Here is a 16428-nt window from a genome sequence, read left to right as displayed (position 1 = left end):
TGGATGTGGGAGGAAACCGGAGCACCCGGAGGAAACCCACGCAGACACGAGGAGAATGTGCAAACTCCACACAGACAGTGACCCGAGCTGGGAATCGAACCCGGGACCCTGGAGCTGTGAAGCAGCAGTGCTAACCACTGTGCTACCGTGCCGCCCTTCAATCTTCAGTTCAATCTTCAGTTTGTCTTGTATATGGATGCTGCACTTATATGGTAGATCAGTTGATAGACTTACATTCTCTTGCAAATGTAAGGTTGCAGCTCCCTTGAAACTATCAATTTTGCCAGAGAATTTGAGAGATTTTGCTGTTATGTAATAAACAGTGGTGATAGGAGTCATTTCTGATGTTGATCTAAATTATGGTGCCTGACTGATTCCATGTATTGTTAATAATTAGAGACCATAACATTCTGATAGACTTGCAATCACTGGGTCTTTAGTTTCAAGAAACAAAGAAGGAGAACAATACAGCACAGGAACAGGCCCTTTGGCCCATCAAGACTGTGCCGCAATGTGTTTCTGTCCCTCTGTTCATCACCCGTTCATGTGTCTATCAAGATACACCTTGAATGTTGCTTACATGCCTGCTTCCATTTGCTCCACTGACAGTGCATTCCAGGCATCACCACCCTCTGTGTGAAAAACTTTCTCCGCATGCCTCCCCGAAACCTCTCACCTTAAACCTGTGCTCTTTTGTAGTCGCCCCTTCCACCCTGGGAAAAGCCTCTGACTATCCACCCTATCTACGCCTCTCATAATTTTGTATACTTCTATCAGGTCTCCCCATAGCCTTTGTCTTTCCAGTGAAACAATCCAAGTTTATCCAACCTCTTCTCATACCTAAAACCCTCCAGACCAAGCAACATCCTGGTAAACCTTCTCTGCACTCTCTCCAAAGCATCCATGTCCTTCTGGTAGTGTGGCGACCAGAACTGCATGCAATATTCCAGATGCCTAACTAAAGTTTTATACAGCTGTAACATAACTTGCCAACTCTTATACTTGATGCCCCACCCAATGAAAGCAAGCATACTGTATGCCTGCCTTCCTGACCACATTTTCCACCTATACTGCCACTTTCAGGGAGTCGTGGACCTGTACGGTTCAGTCATTTATTGTACAATTCGCATCTGAATTTGATCTTCCAAAATGCATAACCTTGCATTTGTCTGGATTAAACTCCATCTGCCATTCCTCTGCCCAATTCTGCAACCAACCTATCCTGCTGTATCCTTTGACAATCTTTGTTACCATCTGCAACTCCTCCAATTTTTGTGTCATCTGCGAATTTACTCATCAGGCCACCTACATTTTCCTCCAGATTATTTATGTATATTACAAACAACAAAGGTCCAAGCACTGATCCCTGTGGAGCATCACTTGTTACTGATCTCCATTTGGAAAAGTAGCCTTCCGCCATTGCTCTCTGTCTTCTATGACCAAGCTAGTTTTGTATCCATGTAACCAGCATACCCTGGATCCCATGAGACTTTACCTTTCATACCAGTCTGCCATGAGGGACCTTGTCAAATGCCTTCCTAAAATCCATGTAGACAACATCCACTGTCTTTTCCTCATCAATCATTATGTCATATCCTCAAAAAACACAATCAAGTTGGTGAGACATCAATTTCCCTGCACAAAACCATGCTGCCTATCACTAACAAGTCCATTCATTTCCAAATGTGAATAAGCAAATAAATAAATTTCCATGGTGTAGATCATCCATGACACCCTTCCAGGATGGTTGATCTGTGACATCCAGGACGATGGATCTGCACAGAATTAGTGAACCTTCAAGTTGCACAGTAGTAGGTTTTGCCAAGGCCTTTCAAATTTTGTGAATACGTATCTTTTAGAAATTGTAGGGGTAATATGTTAACACTGGCCCCTGTGTCAATCTCGGCCACGAATGAATAGTTACTAACTTTCTAAGGGCACATAATTTGAGTCTTGATTAATACTTCAGATGCTGTCATGGTAACTATATTTTCAACCCTGGAACACCGAGATAACAAAGACACCTATGTCAGACTCCTATTTTTTGACTATAGCTCAGCCTTCAACACCATTAATCCAACAAAACTCATCTTCAAACTCCGTGGCCCGGAGGGTGTTGAGAAAGATCAACTTAATGCAAGGTAGGTCCATTCAAAAATCTGATGGCAGCAGGGAAGAAGCTGTTATTGAGTCAGTTAGTATGCAACCTCAGACTTTTGTATCTTTTTCCTGATGGAAGATGGTGGAAGAGAGTGTGTCCGGGGTATGTGGGGTCCTTAATTATGCTGGCTGCTTTACCGAGACAGTGGGAAGTATCGATAGAGTCAATGGATGGGAGGCTGTTTTGCATGATGGATTGGGCTACATTCACGACCTTTTGTAGTTTCTTGCGGTCTTGGGCAGAGCAGGAGCCATACCAAGCTGTGATACAACCAGAAAAAATGCTTTCTATGGCGCATCTGTAAATTGATGAGAATTGTAGCTGACATGCCAAATTTCCTTAGTCTTCTGAGAAAGTAGAGATGTTGGCTCCTCCCTCTGTGACTGAATCCTGAACTTCCTAACCCACAGACCACAATCAGTAAGGATAGGCAACAACACCTCCTCCACAATCATCCTCAACTCTGGTGCCCCATAAGGCTGTGTTCTCAGCCCCCTACTATACTCCTTATACACCTCTGACTGTGGTCAAATTCCCCTCCAACTCGATTTTCAAACTTGTTGACGACACCACCGTAGTGGGTCGCATCTCAAATAATGACGAGACAGAGTACAGGAATGAGATAGAGAATCTGGTGAACTGGTGCGGCGACAATAATCTCTCCTTCAATGTCAACAAAATGAAGGAAATTGTCATTGACTTCAGGAAGCGTTGAAGAGAACATGCCCCTGTCTACATCAACAGGGATGAAGTAGAAAGGGTCGAGAGCTTCATGTTTTTAGGTGTCCAGATCACCAACAACCTGTCCTGGTCCTCCCCATGTCGACCCTGTAGTTAAGAAAGCTAACCAACACCTCTACTTTCTCAGAAGACTAAGGAAATTTGGCATGTCAGCTACACTTCTCACCAACTTACAGATGCGACATACAAACCTTTTTTTCTGTTTGTATCACAGCTTGGTATTGCTCCTGCTCTGCCCAAGACCGCAAGAAACTACAAAAGGTCATGAATGTAGCCCAATCCATCACGCAAACCAGCCTCCCATCAATTGATTCTATGTATACTTTCCACTGCCTCGGTAAAGCAGCCAGCATAATTAAGGACCCCACATACCCCGGACACACTCTCTTTCACCATCTTCCATCAGGAAAAAGATACAAAAGTCTGAGGTCACGTACTAACAGACTCAATAACAGCTTCTTCCCTGCTGCCATCAGACTTTTGAATGGACCTACCTTGCATTAAGTTGATCTTTCTCTACACCCTCGCGATGACTGTAACACTACATTCTGCACTCTCTCATTTCCTTCTCTATTAGCAGTATGCTTTGTCTGTAGAGTGTGCAAAAAACTGTATGCTAATACATGTGACAATAATAAATCAAATCAAATCAAATCTCTGCATCACTTTCTTTGTCTACCCCCATCTCATTTCAACACAGCTAGAAATTTTATACACATATCCCATGGTGACACAGTAGTTAGCACTGTACATTCTCCCCATGTCTGCACTCTCTCATTTCCTTCTCTATGAACAGTATGCTTTGTCTGTATAGCATGCAAGAAACAATACTTTTCACTGTATGCTAATACATGTGACTATAATAAATCAAATCAAATCAAACGCGATTTGACATGAAACATGTTCTTCACTCTTCATCTCATTATGCACATCATTATCATGCACTGCTTTGTCAATCACCTCACGTATATGTTTCTGAGATGATATCGGATTGTCATTCTTGAAGGTACCCATTGTCTATAGTCTGTTTGGATCTGTGCATGGCTCATTGTAGCTTCATCAACCTTTGCTCTTGTGCATTGGTCAATAGCCCTTTCTGCCACATGCCTCACAGAGTTGATGAAAAGCTGGCCATTTCCTTGTGGATGCAGAAGACCACACCTTGCATTTTGAGTGATTTGGGTGACTTGGGACCTGTAAGCAGATACTTACCAGCTCATGGATGCAATCACCAACTCAACAGTTCTGACTACTGACTCTGTGTTTGAAAAATCACAGTGTGTACAGTTTTCTCTGCATCTGCTGATTGAATGGTCGATGGATTCTGTTGGCCATTGTCACAATGATATGAACTCTAAGCAATGAATATCAAATTTTAACTTGATTCCGAACCAGGTTTCCAAAGTAATCCATATCTTTTGGGTTCATCTTCTGTTAATCCTGACATGTTCAACCCATGTAGACCTTCATTCTATATTGCTAAGCAAATTATTATTGCTTTTGTAACAGCCAAGAGGCACAACAATTTTGCAGGTGAAAGTCAATGAAATTGTTTATTTGAATAAGACTATATACAGAGGAGGATGATGAATGCCACCTCACTCCTTGCCTCCCCAGGTACCAACTGAGGAGCTGCCTGCTCTCTGGGGATGTTAAATTTCTAATGAATAAATAAATCTGGGATCCACATATTGTAAGCAGAATGAGCTTTTGTTTATCCTCTCCTATAATTTTATTAGCAGCAAATAAATAGTGAAGTCTTTCAATTTATTCAACCCATTGTTCAGCCTCTGGGTGAAAAAGATTGAGTTTCTCAAAAAGGGGCATTTTTCTAAATTTACTGTTGCTGAAGAGATTTTTTAAAAAAACTTTGAAGGCAAGACCTCTTCCCTCTCCCCACTTCAGTTCCAGAAGCTGAGCCCCGATTTACCTCATCACCAAAACCATGAGGCATAACAACAACTTGGCAGGTGAAATTCAACATTTATTGTTTAGTTGCATAAAACTGTATACAGACGAACGACACCTTACTTGGCCTACTCCCCAGGTGCCAACTGAGGAGCTGTCCACTCTTGGACCTGCTCTCAACTGCCACTCCACGTGCTCTGTTGCACAGCCGCAGCTTTCTTATTTGGTGCAAATACGCCTCAATCAAGAAATCGTGGATAGAGTTTTATGGTCCTCCCACTGGCAGAAGGTTTTGGTCCAGCCAAAGTCAATGGACTTTTGAATGTTTGCTGGACTGGGTGGCATGGTGGCACAGTGATTAGCACTGCTGCCTCACAGCGCCAGGGACCTAGGTTTGATTGCCTGCTTGGATCACTGTCTGTGCGGAGTTTGCACATTCTCTCTGTGTCTGTGGAGTTTCCTCCGGGGTGCTCCAGTTTCCTACCACAATCCAAAGATGTGCAGGTTAGGTGGATTGGCCATGCTAAATTGCCCTGTAGTGTCAGGGAACTAGTTAGGGTAAATACTTGGGGTTTTGGGGACAGGGCTTGAGTGGGATTGTGGTTGGTGCAGACTCGATGGGCTGAATGGCATCCTTCTGCACTGTAATATTCTATGGATTCTAATTTTCTGGCCCCAACTCTGCCGCAGTAAGGCCTTAAATTCTGCTCATAGCTCTGTGCATTGTTTAAACATTTTGAATTTGGAATACAAGTTCAGCTGCATCCGAATTCAAACTGGGGAATTTTGTGGACATTCTGAGAATATCACTTTGACCTTCCTTCTGTAGTACTCAGGACGAGAGTCTCTGTAGCAATTTTTGTGCTTCCAATGGTTCTACAGTCTTTAGCCTCCCATCAAGGTAAACCTCCCCGCTGAACCTATTGTTAAGCTTAAAACCTCAACTAAGAGAAACCTCAGACCATTAAATGAACTTTGTCAGATGTACCAACTATAGACTGGGCACTGAAATGAAGTGTCCTCCATCCCAGGAGTTTTCAAACCAGCAAAATTATCTCAGTTGAATATACTTACAGGTATATTAGAGTAGAAAAACTCTAAGTTTAGTAATATCAGCACTTAGAATTCCAACTGAAGAATTCCAGGATATTGTTATTTATAAGTGTGTTTGTGATTATGTAATTATGAGACGACAACTCTTGTATAGGTGCTTATGATTATTTATTTTAAGAATCAATTATGGATTACATTATAGTAATGAAGACTATGTCATAGAATAATTAGTTAATTAAAATAATTGAAACTAGTTATAACATGGCAATTCTACTTAAGATTACACGCAATTTTAAATCTACCTTAATAAACAAATTCAATATTCAAACAAATATTGATTTAAAGAAGATACTACTTACAATCCAATGTAATTTCTTAATGGTATGGAATGTCATTATCTCAACATTTTTGGGGTGAATTCTTTTCAGAACTCAACCTTTTGGGTGGAATTTTATGGGATTTTTTCTAAGTGTTGGGCAGGCGTGAAACTGAGGGAATTCCAGATCCCTTTTTTGGGCAAGCTTTCAGGCCCAATCTTATGCACTCTGTCTTTAAAATTTTGGACGGGTCAGTTTCTGGCCAGAGAGGCTGTGCGTGGGGCTTAACTTGTCAAACAGCCTGTAGAGGGAGGTATTGCACATGTGCAACCCTCTGATGCTGCACATGCGCATTAGCAGTAGCAGGGGTCTGACAGAAAAATAGAGCTGTTAGGCCCCTGCTCCTGCAGGCAGCCTCAGGTAGCATCCCCCCGCCGCAATCGCAGCCCGAGATGCGGCCCCCTTCAGCCCCCCCACCCCCTACAGCCCAGACCAATCGCAGACCCCTCCCTCCCCCACCGATTGCGGCCCTACATCCCTCCCCCACTGATTTTTGCCCCGCTGCCCTCCCTCATCAATTGCATGCAGAGTGGAAGTGTGCCCTCTCCCCCTACAGGCCACGCCCCCCTCTGGCCCCACTTTCCACAGACCTGGCCCCCAGTAGCTACTCCTATCCACAGGCCCCACCCACCCACAGACCCTCGCCCCGGCACTGCCTCCCACAGGCCCCACCCACTCACAGGCCCCACCCCCTGGCACTGTCCAGTGGGCATTGCCCAGGTGCCCAGTGGACATTGCCCAGGTGCCAGGCTGGCACTACCAATCTGGCACTGCCCAAGGAGCACCCCTGCCTTGCACTTGTATTCCCCAGGTGGCCTCAATGGCCTCCGGTTCTACCAGCGAGGCTAACACGACTGTTCCGCATTCATGGGGAGCAGGTCTTTTCCTCGCTGGAGAGAATCTCTCCCCGAGAGGTCATAAAGGTAAGCAAGCCCGGCAAATGAGCGCCAGGCTCGCTAATCAGATGCAAAGCATGATATAAATAAATTTGAATAAATTAACCAGCCTCTCGCCCATTTCCAGCAAGAGGCTGACTGCGCCGGAAATCTGAGTGTCATAAAATCGCGCCGGTCGCGAAAACTGGCGCCATCCGTGCACGCCGTTTTATGCCCGATTTTGTGGCATTTTCCCGATGCAAAACTGGCCTAAAGCAGTGATAAAATTCCGCCCTTTGTGTCCTGGCTGACTCATGTTCTTCTGTGTTGAATTATTTGCCTGTGTAGTTCACTGTACAGGCTAGCATTATTTTTTGTATTCGACAAAAACACATTTTTAATCTTATTAATCTTTTTTTAACACAGAATCCTCGAAGGTCATGTTTACTATCTAGGGTCTACAGTTGGTTGGCTGCCCTCCAACAGCAAGGCAATCAAATTTCTTTCCATGTGTTCCCATGCTTTTTGTGTCTTCTGTTGATTAGCTTTTTTGGTAATAGTTCAAATGCTGCATTGTGTGCTTAATTTTTACTTCAGTAATGTAATTGACAGCTCATTCCTTCATCAAATGGGTCACTTCTGCCCCACACCCTGGTCATTCACCTTTCCCAACTGTACTGGTCCTCTCAATGCGCTGTCCCACGAATGGAACTGCCAGGCTACAAGCTTCAGTTTCACCATGGGGGATCCATCTGCTTACCAGCTCTTTATTTGAGCACCAGCTGGGTGTTGTGTCTTCAAGGTTTTATTTTGTAATCACCATGCTGTGCTTTCAACACTCTGACACTGCAACTTCATTGAGTTCTTACTAAAATGTCAAGGGCCATCACTTGCCATGTGGCATGATCTAAGGTTGTTCATCATTTCATACTTGCACTTAATCTTGCTGTCACCATATTGTGCTATTAACACGCTATTGTACCTTGGACTTATTGTCTGCGCAAGAAACAAGGCATCAGTCACTCATGGGGATTGGGTTAACATATTGCCAACTAAAGTTATGGTTAGGTATAAAGCTTGAAAACCTCAGAGCAGTATGTGTTTTGCTCAGAGTAAAACTGAAACCAAGACTGGATCTCATGACATATTTTGCTTCCAGTGATGTCATGCTGTTATCCATTACAGGCATATTACAATACCTATTGTCCAGAGACCTGAAAACTGAAAATTAATCCTTTCTTGTTGATCGGTTGTTAATTTAAGGGAATTTGAATATATAGTCATCAAAATGATTCTCTATTTTTATTTATCCTTGATCAGAAAACCTTCTTCAACTATTTTGTGTGTTGTTGCATCCACTTGTCACACACGGAGCCCTTTGAGCCAATATTAAGTAGTTTGTATTACTGCAAGCGCTTTAAGGGAGAAATAAAGCTTAAGTAACAGATAATGGGACTTCTGCAGTTATTATTCTAGTACAAATGGAAAGATTGAATACAGAATAATGAATGTGCAACATGACTCTAGCGTTGATTGTGCCAAAAACAGGATATGAACAATGTTCTGGGTGAATAAATGCATGTAGTAAGTAAGCTGAGGTTATGGTTATTGGACTTTGGAAAAACCTGTCTTGAATATAGAAGAAGCGCATCTGGGAAGAGTTTTAATGGTCAGGTCTTTTCATAAACTTTGGCCAGACTAATGATGTAATTCTTACTTTTCTAGAAAGATAATCATATCAATAATGTAAGAATTCAGTTTCACTTGATTTATTGTGCAGCCCTACTGAGAACGGATATTTTATGAACCACATTGAATGCTTCATGTGAGGGTTTTAATTTTAACAAATTGTTTAAAAAATGACCTTTTCTGTGGCATGTTAAGTAACTTTGATGCATTAATATAAATTAGACTATTCTGTTCCAATGATGGAACAATCTTGCAAATTGCCATTCCACACAGAAATTTAATTTTTGGATTATGGGACATGCTTCTTGAACATAATTAGGAATTGTATCATCCAGCCTTCAGGCAATTTACTGTTTGGTAGTGTGACAGATGGTGGAGAGGAAACAGATGTGTAATCCCCTGATACTCTTTGGGAGAAACAAGAAGTTTCTTGATCTTGTTTATGCCAATGTTCACTAAGTGAGTAACAGGGATTTCAAACCTGTGAGATATGTGAATACAGTTATGCATATTTGTTACTTTAGCAGTAAATTTATTCTCAGTACCTGTTTCCAAATCCACAAGTGTAACAGATTCATAGGTCAACAGACAATTACAACTCTTCAAAAGATTATTAGCCTATTTCTGTGTATCAAGAAGCCCACATTCACACATGGTCCCCCTCAATACTTCCATTTATTATTAGTTATCATGATCGTAGGTTTGCTTGTTATAAATAATTTGATATGTATCATTTGTTTCCCGAAAGACAGAATCTTCATCATCAAATCTTGAAACTCCACTGCACAAATATTGTCATAACTTCAAGGTAAATCCCAAGGCTTTTTATACATATACAAAGAGCAAGAGGGTAGCCAGGGAAAGGGTTGGCCCACTCAAGGACAAGGGAGGGAATCTATGCGTGGAGCCAGAGGTAATAGGCGAGGTATTAAATTCGTACTTTGCGTCAGTATTCACCAAAGAGAAGGACTTGGTGGATGATGAGTCTGGGAAAGGGTCTGTAGATAGTTTGAGTCATGTTGAGATCAAAAAGGAGGAGGTATTGGGGTTCTTGAGAAACATTAAGGTAGACAAGACCCCAGTGCCTGATGGGATATACCCCAGAATACTGAGAGGCAAGAGAGGAAATTGCTGGGGCATTGAGAGAAATCTTTGTATCCTCACTGGCTACAGGGGAGGTCACAGTAAGAAGCCTCACAACACCAGCTTAAAGTCCAACATGTTTATTTGGTAGCAAAAGCCACTAGCTTTCGGAGCACTGCTCCTTCGCCAGGTAAGTGGGAGTTCTGTTCACAAATAGGGCATATAAAGACACAAACTCAAATTACAAAATAATGGTTAGAATGTGAGTCTTTACAGGTAATCAAGTCTTAAAGGTACAGACAATGTGAATGGAGAGAGGGTTAAGCACAGGTTAAAGTATCTGTAACCCTCATGATGCTGGGCTTGCAAAATCTCACTATCTGTCCCGGCTGGAGACAATACACATCTCTTTAACCTGTTTTCACCATCTTTTCAAGAAGAGAGTTGCAAAGGCTCACGACCCTCAAAGAAATTCACCTAATTTCTGAACAATTACCTCGAGTTCTAGATTCTCATGTAAGAGAAAACATCCTCTGCGCATCCATCCTGTCAAGATCCCTCTTATTAAATATTGAGTCAGATTTGTTACATATTCCCTCACCTTTTCAGTCCCGTCATATCCAGTTGTGAATGGTAGGGGATAATTGAACAATTGCTTATCCTAGCCAAATTCAAGTTGCAAAACCTATGATGCAGGCAGGCTTCATAAAACACTTTGGAGTTTCTGACCCAGATTATAACAAATAGAGTTATAGATCAGCCATGATCACATTGAAAATTGGACCAGAAAAAGAGGATAAATGACCTATTTCTGTTACTACTTTTCCATATCTGTAGTAAGCCCTCCAATAAACATGACTACTGTCACTGGGAAGAGCTGATCGAAGAACTCAGTGGAAAAACCTCACCTCACAGGATGGGGTTGCAATGCTGAAAAAAATACTGACCTTACCAGGCTCTCTAGCCAACTGGACCAGATTGCGTTAGACCACATCAATTTGTAAACCGTTGATGACCAGACTGATGCTGGACTGAAGAACAGCAATTGGAATATAAGGCTGGTGATAATAATGAATGTGGGGCTGTTGGTGTACTTGGGGTGGGATAAATAGTTCAAGTGAAATGTCCTTGGATCAGTTGGTCTGTAACAGTTCTGGTAGCTAGGCACACCCACAGCAGTGATCAAGATTGCTTTTGTTCTTCCTTCTCTTCATACTACTTTTCCTTTCTCCATGTTCTCCTTCCATTTCTTGCTACCTCCGCATTGGTGTGGGCTGACCCCTCAGTATAGAAATGTTATATGGTGAACAGCTCACAATCGCAAATCAAGAAATACAGTGCAGGGATGAATTGAGTTCCTCCCAAACAGTGGGAAGAAATGTTGTTTGTACTCACCAAGCATATAGGCAGTGAACACATTTTTCAATCATCTGTGTCCAGGTTCCCGAGATGAGCCTTGTCTGTATGATATATCAATGGGCATCCAGTAGCCAGCATGTAATGTTGCCAGGATTACGCTCAGCATATTGGCTCAGTATAAATGAATCACCACTGCTGGGAAACTGGGCACAGACTTGCATGATGCACTGCTTGTGACCCTAAACAAGAAATACCTTTAAGGAGCTCCCCCTCTATTGGGATTGAGACTCCAGCTTGCTGATGAGGAGCTCACAGGAGTATGAAACCTTGTACACTGAGCAAAGTCTAATGCCCCATTATCCTGCTTTGTTTTGTCTGTGGGGAATGTATTGCATGTGTTTCATCTGGAGTGGCAAGCTTACCTGATACAGTGATGCACAGCAAACTGTGAACTGTCACTGATTGCCTTTTCTGTGGTCTGGAAGTAACCATGGTGTAAAAGTTCAGGCCTCAATGTGACTTCCCTGCTCCCTGCCCTCCACCAAACCCAAAAGAAGACATACCAGACTAGTAATAAACTGACTAAATATTTTACAAAGTAGGATCACTGGTGAATGCAAACATAGTTTTTTAAAGATGTGTTGAAGTTAACTGGTAGCTGAATGTTTCAAGCCAGCAACTCTCATGTATGGAGGGTTGATCCATTTAAACAACTGATTGTTGGAACCATGAGTCACTGAACAATATTATCACATGGTAAAACTGGCATTGGTCTGGGCTGATTTGAAAATAGAGTTCTACCAGCAGAGTATATAATAATTTTCCAGGGCTTGTTTTAATTCATTCATGGGATGTGAATGCCATTGGCTAGACTAGCATTATTACTCATCCTAATTGTCCTTGGGAACGTCAATTGGGAATGGGCAATAAATATGGTCTAGTCAGCCTGTATCCCCATTAATTAAAAAAAGTAGTTCCAGCTTGTATGCTGGATGCTGACAGAGGAATCCAATCTGATATGGCAAGCCCCCTTCTAGTGATGGATGTGTGCCGCAGGGTCTGCACTATACAGAACCTAAATTGCCAATTTTATGTCTAAAAATGGGTGCAGTGTCATCCAATTTCAAGGCCTATGTTTTCAGAAATGAAATTAATAGGAAACTGAAATGAATTCTAATTACAGTAGCTCCTTTACAAAGAACAAAAGAAGAAAGAAAATTACAGCACAGGAACAGGCTCTTCGGCCCTCCAACCCTGCACCAACCATGCTGCCCGACTTAACTAAAACCCCCTACCCTTCCGCGGACCATATCCCTCTATTGCCATCCTATTCATGTATTTGTCAAGATGCCCCTTAAAAGTCACTACCGTATCCGCTTCCACTATCTCCCCTGGCAACGAGCTCCAGGCACCCACCACCCACTGTGTAAAAAATCTGCCTCATACATCTTCTTTAAACCTTGCCCCTCGCACCTGAAACCTGTGCCCCCTAGTAATTGACTCTTTCACCCTGGGAAAAAGCTTCTATCAACTCTGTCTATGCCTCTCATAATCTTGTAAACTTCTATCAAGTCGCCCCTCAATCTTCATCGTTCCAGTGAGAACAAACCAAATTTCTTCAACCTCTCCTCATAGCTAATGCCCTCCATACTAGGCAACATCCTGCTAAATCTTTTCTGTACCCTCTCCAAAGCCTCCACATCCTTCTGGTAGTGTGGCGAACAGAATTGAACACTATATTCCAAGTTCAGCCTAACTAAGGTTCTATAAAGCTGCAACATGTCTTGCCAATTTTTAAACTCAATGCCCCGGCTGGTGAAGGCAAGAATGCTGTATGCCTTCTTGACTACCTTCTCCACCTGCGTTGCCACTTTCAGTGACCTGTGTACCTGTACACCCAGATCTCTTTGCCTATCAATACTCTTAAGGGTTCTGTCATTTACTGTATATTTCCTATCTGTATTAGACCTTCCAAAATGCATTACCTCACATTTGTCCGGATTAAACTCCATCTGCCATCTCTCCGCCCAAGTCTTCAACTGATCTATATCCTGCTCTTTCTTCTGATGATCCTCATCACTATCCGCAAATCCACCAACCTTTGTGTTGTCCGCAAATTTACTAATCAAACCAGTTACATTTTCCTCTAAATCATTTATAAAAATTACAAACAGCAAAGGTCCCAGCACTGATCCCTGAGGAATGCCACTTGTCACAGCCCTCCATTCAGAAATGCCCTTCCACTGCTACCGCTGTCTTTTTTGACCAAGCCAGTTTGTATCCACCTTGCCAGCTCACCTCTGATCCCATGCGACTACACTTTCTGCACCAGTCTGCCATGAGGGACCTGATCAAAGACCTTACTGAAGTCCATGTAGACAACATCCACTCATCAATCATCTTTGTCACTTCCTTGAAAAACTCTATCAAGTTCGTGAGACACAACCTCCCCTTTACAAAACCATGTTGCCTCTCACTAATACGTCCACTTATTTCCAAGTGTGAATAAATCCTGTCTAGAAAAATCCTCTCCAATAATTTCCCTACCGCTGATGTAAGGCTCACCTGCCTGTAATTACCTGGATTATTCTCACTCCCCTTTTGAAACAAAGGAACAACATTGGCTATTCTCCAATCCGCTGGGACCTCCCCTGTATGATGTGGAGATGCTGGCGTTGGACTGGGGTAAACACAGTAAGAAGTCTCGCAACACCATGTTAAAGTCTTTGAATATTTTTAAGGCAGAGGTGGATAGATTCTTGGTAAGCAAGGCAGTGATAGATTTTCGGGTAGGCGGGATGCAGATTTGAGGTTGCTATCAGATCAGCCATGATCTTATGAAATGATGGAGCAGATTTGAGGGTCTACCCCTGCTCCTTATTCATATTGTGAAGATTAATCAGACAACGCACACTGAGTACTCAATCTCCCAAGGTTTTATTGCTTGCTAGCAGGGAGAACAGACATGGTGAATTCCACTATGATGTTCTATTGATTCATACAGATAATTAGCAGTTATAGTAACTTACAGCAAATGAGAAACGAGCAACTTTCTAATCCTTCATTTGCATACATAGTCCACCAATCATAGCATTACTTTTTGCCCTTTCTTATCCAGTAGTAAACCATCTCCTTCATTAGCATAATATGTCACCATATCTTGTTTTTTGTATTTGTCATGGTAACTTGTCTTTGTTTCATCCTGTGGCCAGGGCCTGGAATGCAGTGTTCATGAAACTGACACAAAGTTAGATTAGTCTCTTTGCTGAATACGCAACCACTGACCTTCAACGAGGCTTGTCTGCCTTGCTGACAGAGCCGCCCGCCGTAGTTGTTGTAACTTAATTTGCACAGTGTATTTGTATGTAATCCTTCATTAAATCTATTCTGCCTTTGCTACATGCTTGACCCAAGGCTGTAGTATATCAGGTCCCGAGTAGCAGCTGCAAAGAGGTAGAATGCATAAATCTCATCTCTCCATTGGAGTGTGCCTCTATAACCTGTACTCATGCCTCTGGTACATGGCTTCCATTTCAACAGACCTCATTTGATAGTGAACACGGAGATGGCCTATTTACCATATAATCAAACTGGGGGCGGGGGCAGATGTCAGACAACTGGTGGGGTAAGAACCAAAACTAGTCCTGACTTTGGGGTGCTGATTCCCACAGGAAAATTCAGCCTAGTGTTTCAGGTTGATGAACCTTTATGAGGACAATTGAGTTGAAGGGTCAGTGACCTGAAATGTTAACTCACTTTGGAATTGAAAGTTGTTTAAATTAAGTCTATAGGGCACGATTCTCCAGCCTCCCAGCTGCATGTTTCCCGCCGGCAGGAGGTGGCACATTGTTTGCTAGCAGCGGCTTTCTCTGGTCCTGCCGCTGTCAATGGGAATTCCCATTGATATCGCCAGTGAGAAATCCGTGGGCGGGGGTGCGTTACCGGCAGGACTGGAGAATCCTGCTGGCGTGAACAGCTGGAGAATTCCAGCCATAGACTTTACATCAGCTGAGTCGACCCAAATTAAATTAAATTACGTGTCTCATAATGATTTGTGTTTTTTGAAACCAAAAGAGAAAATGTGGGAAATCTCAGCAAGTCTGGCAGCATCTGCAAGGAGAGAAAAGAGCTGACCTTTCGAGTCCAGATGACCCTTTGTCAAGGCAGTCATCTGGACTTGAAATGTCAGCTCTTTTCTCTCCTTACAGATGCTACCAGACCCGCTGAGACTTCCCAACATTTTTTCTTTTGCTTTCAGATTCCAGGATCCACAGTAATTTACTTTGATCTGTGTTTTTTGTTTCCCTGTTGCTTTGTTTGGGGTGCAGTGAAAAAGTAGCACATTGACAGTTTTATTGCTCAACTTTATTTCCAGCACAGTACATTAGAACGTAGCCACACCAAATAATGGACAATGTAATTTTCTAAATTAGTTCTTTCATGCATACATAAAGAGAGCATGCATGAATACATCTACATTTTAACAAACCACCCATCATAAACATATTACACTTTGACAGTTGTCTCAAAATTTTAATACAGATTCTGCCATATATTGACACTTAGATTGTTTTATGATAACTTTTGATATGTCGATAACACATGGGGCAGAATTTTTCAGCATGGTGGAGAAATCAGAATTATTATTTCAAAACCACTCCAGACTTGCGAGCACATTTTTTTCTGTGGATAAGTTTCTTCTCTTTCACACAATAAAGTACATTTTCCTCAGGGTTTAGAGTCAAACAAATTTAGATGTGAGCAGTTGCAATAGTGATTTGGAAATGGACCAGAAGGTCAGTTTTTTACACTTTGTCGGTTGTAGAAAGACTTGATTCCAAAAATATCTATCAAAGAACTATTAAATACAAATCATGTTAAAAATGTACAGCCACGGGCAAAAGGTAAAGATAAGAAAACTTAGTACTGAGCTGTCACTCAGATCAAGGATATGTTTTTCTAAAGGAGCTTGATGTAGTAGCAAATCATGTACGTATTGCTGGAAATTAATTACTAGAAGATTTTGGGCGATGTGGCCCATGCCACTTATTAACCCAACTACTGTTGACACTCTTGATATTGTTCCAGCTATCAGCCATCTACATGAATGGTTGTACTTTTAAAACATACTTATTAGTGTCATAAGTTGGCTTACATTAACGCTGCAATGCGATTACTGTGA

Source organism: Mustelus asterias, chromosome 17 (assembly GCF_964213995.1).
Source record: "Mustelus asterias chromosome 17, sMusAst1.hap1.1, whole genome shotgun sequence".
NCBI lineage: Eukaryota > Metazoa > Chordata > Chondrichthyes > Carcharhiniformes > Triakidae > Mustelus > Mustelus asterias.
Note: the sequence above shows the minus strand (reverse complement) of the source record.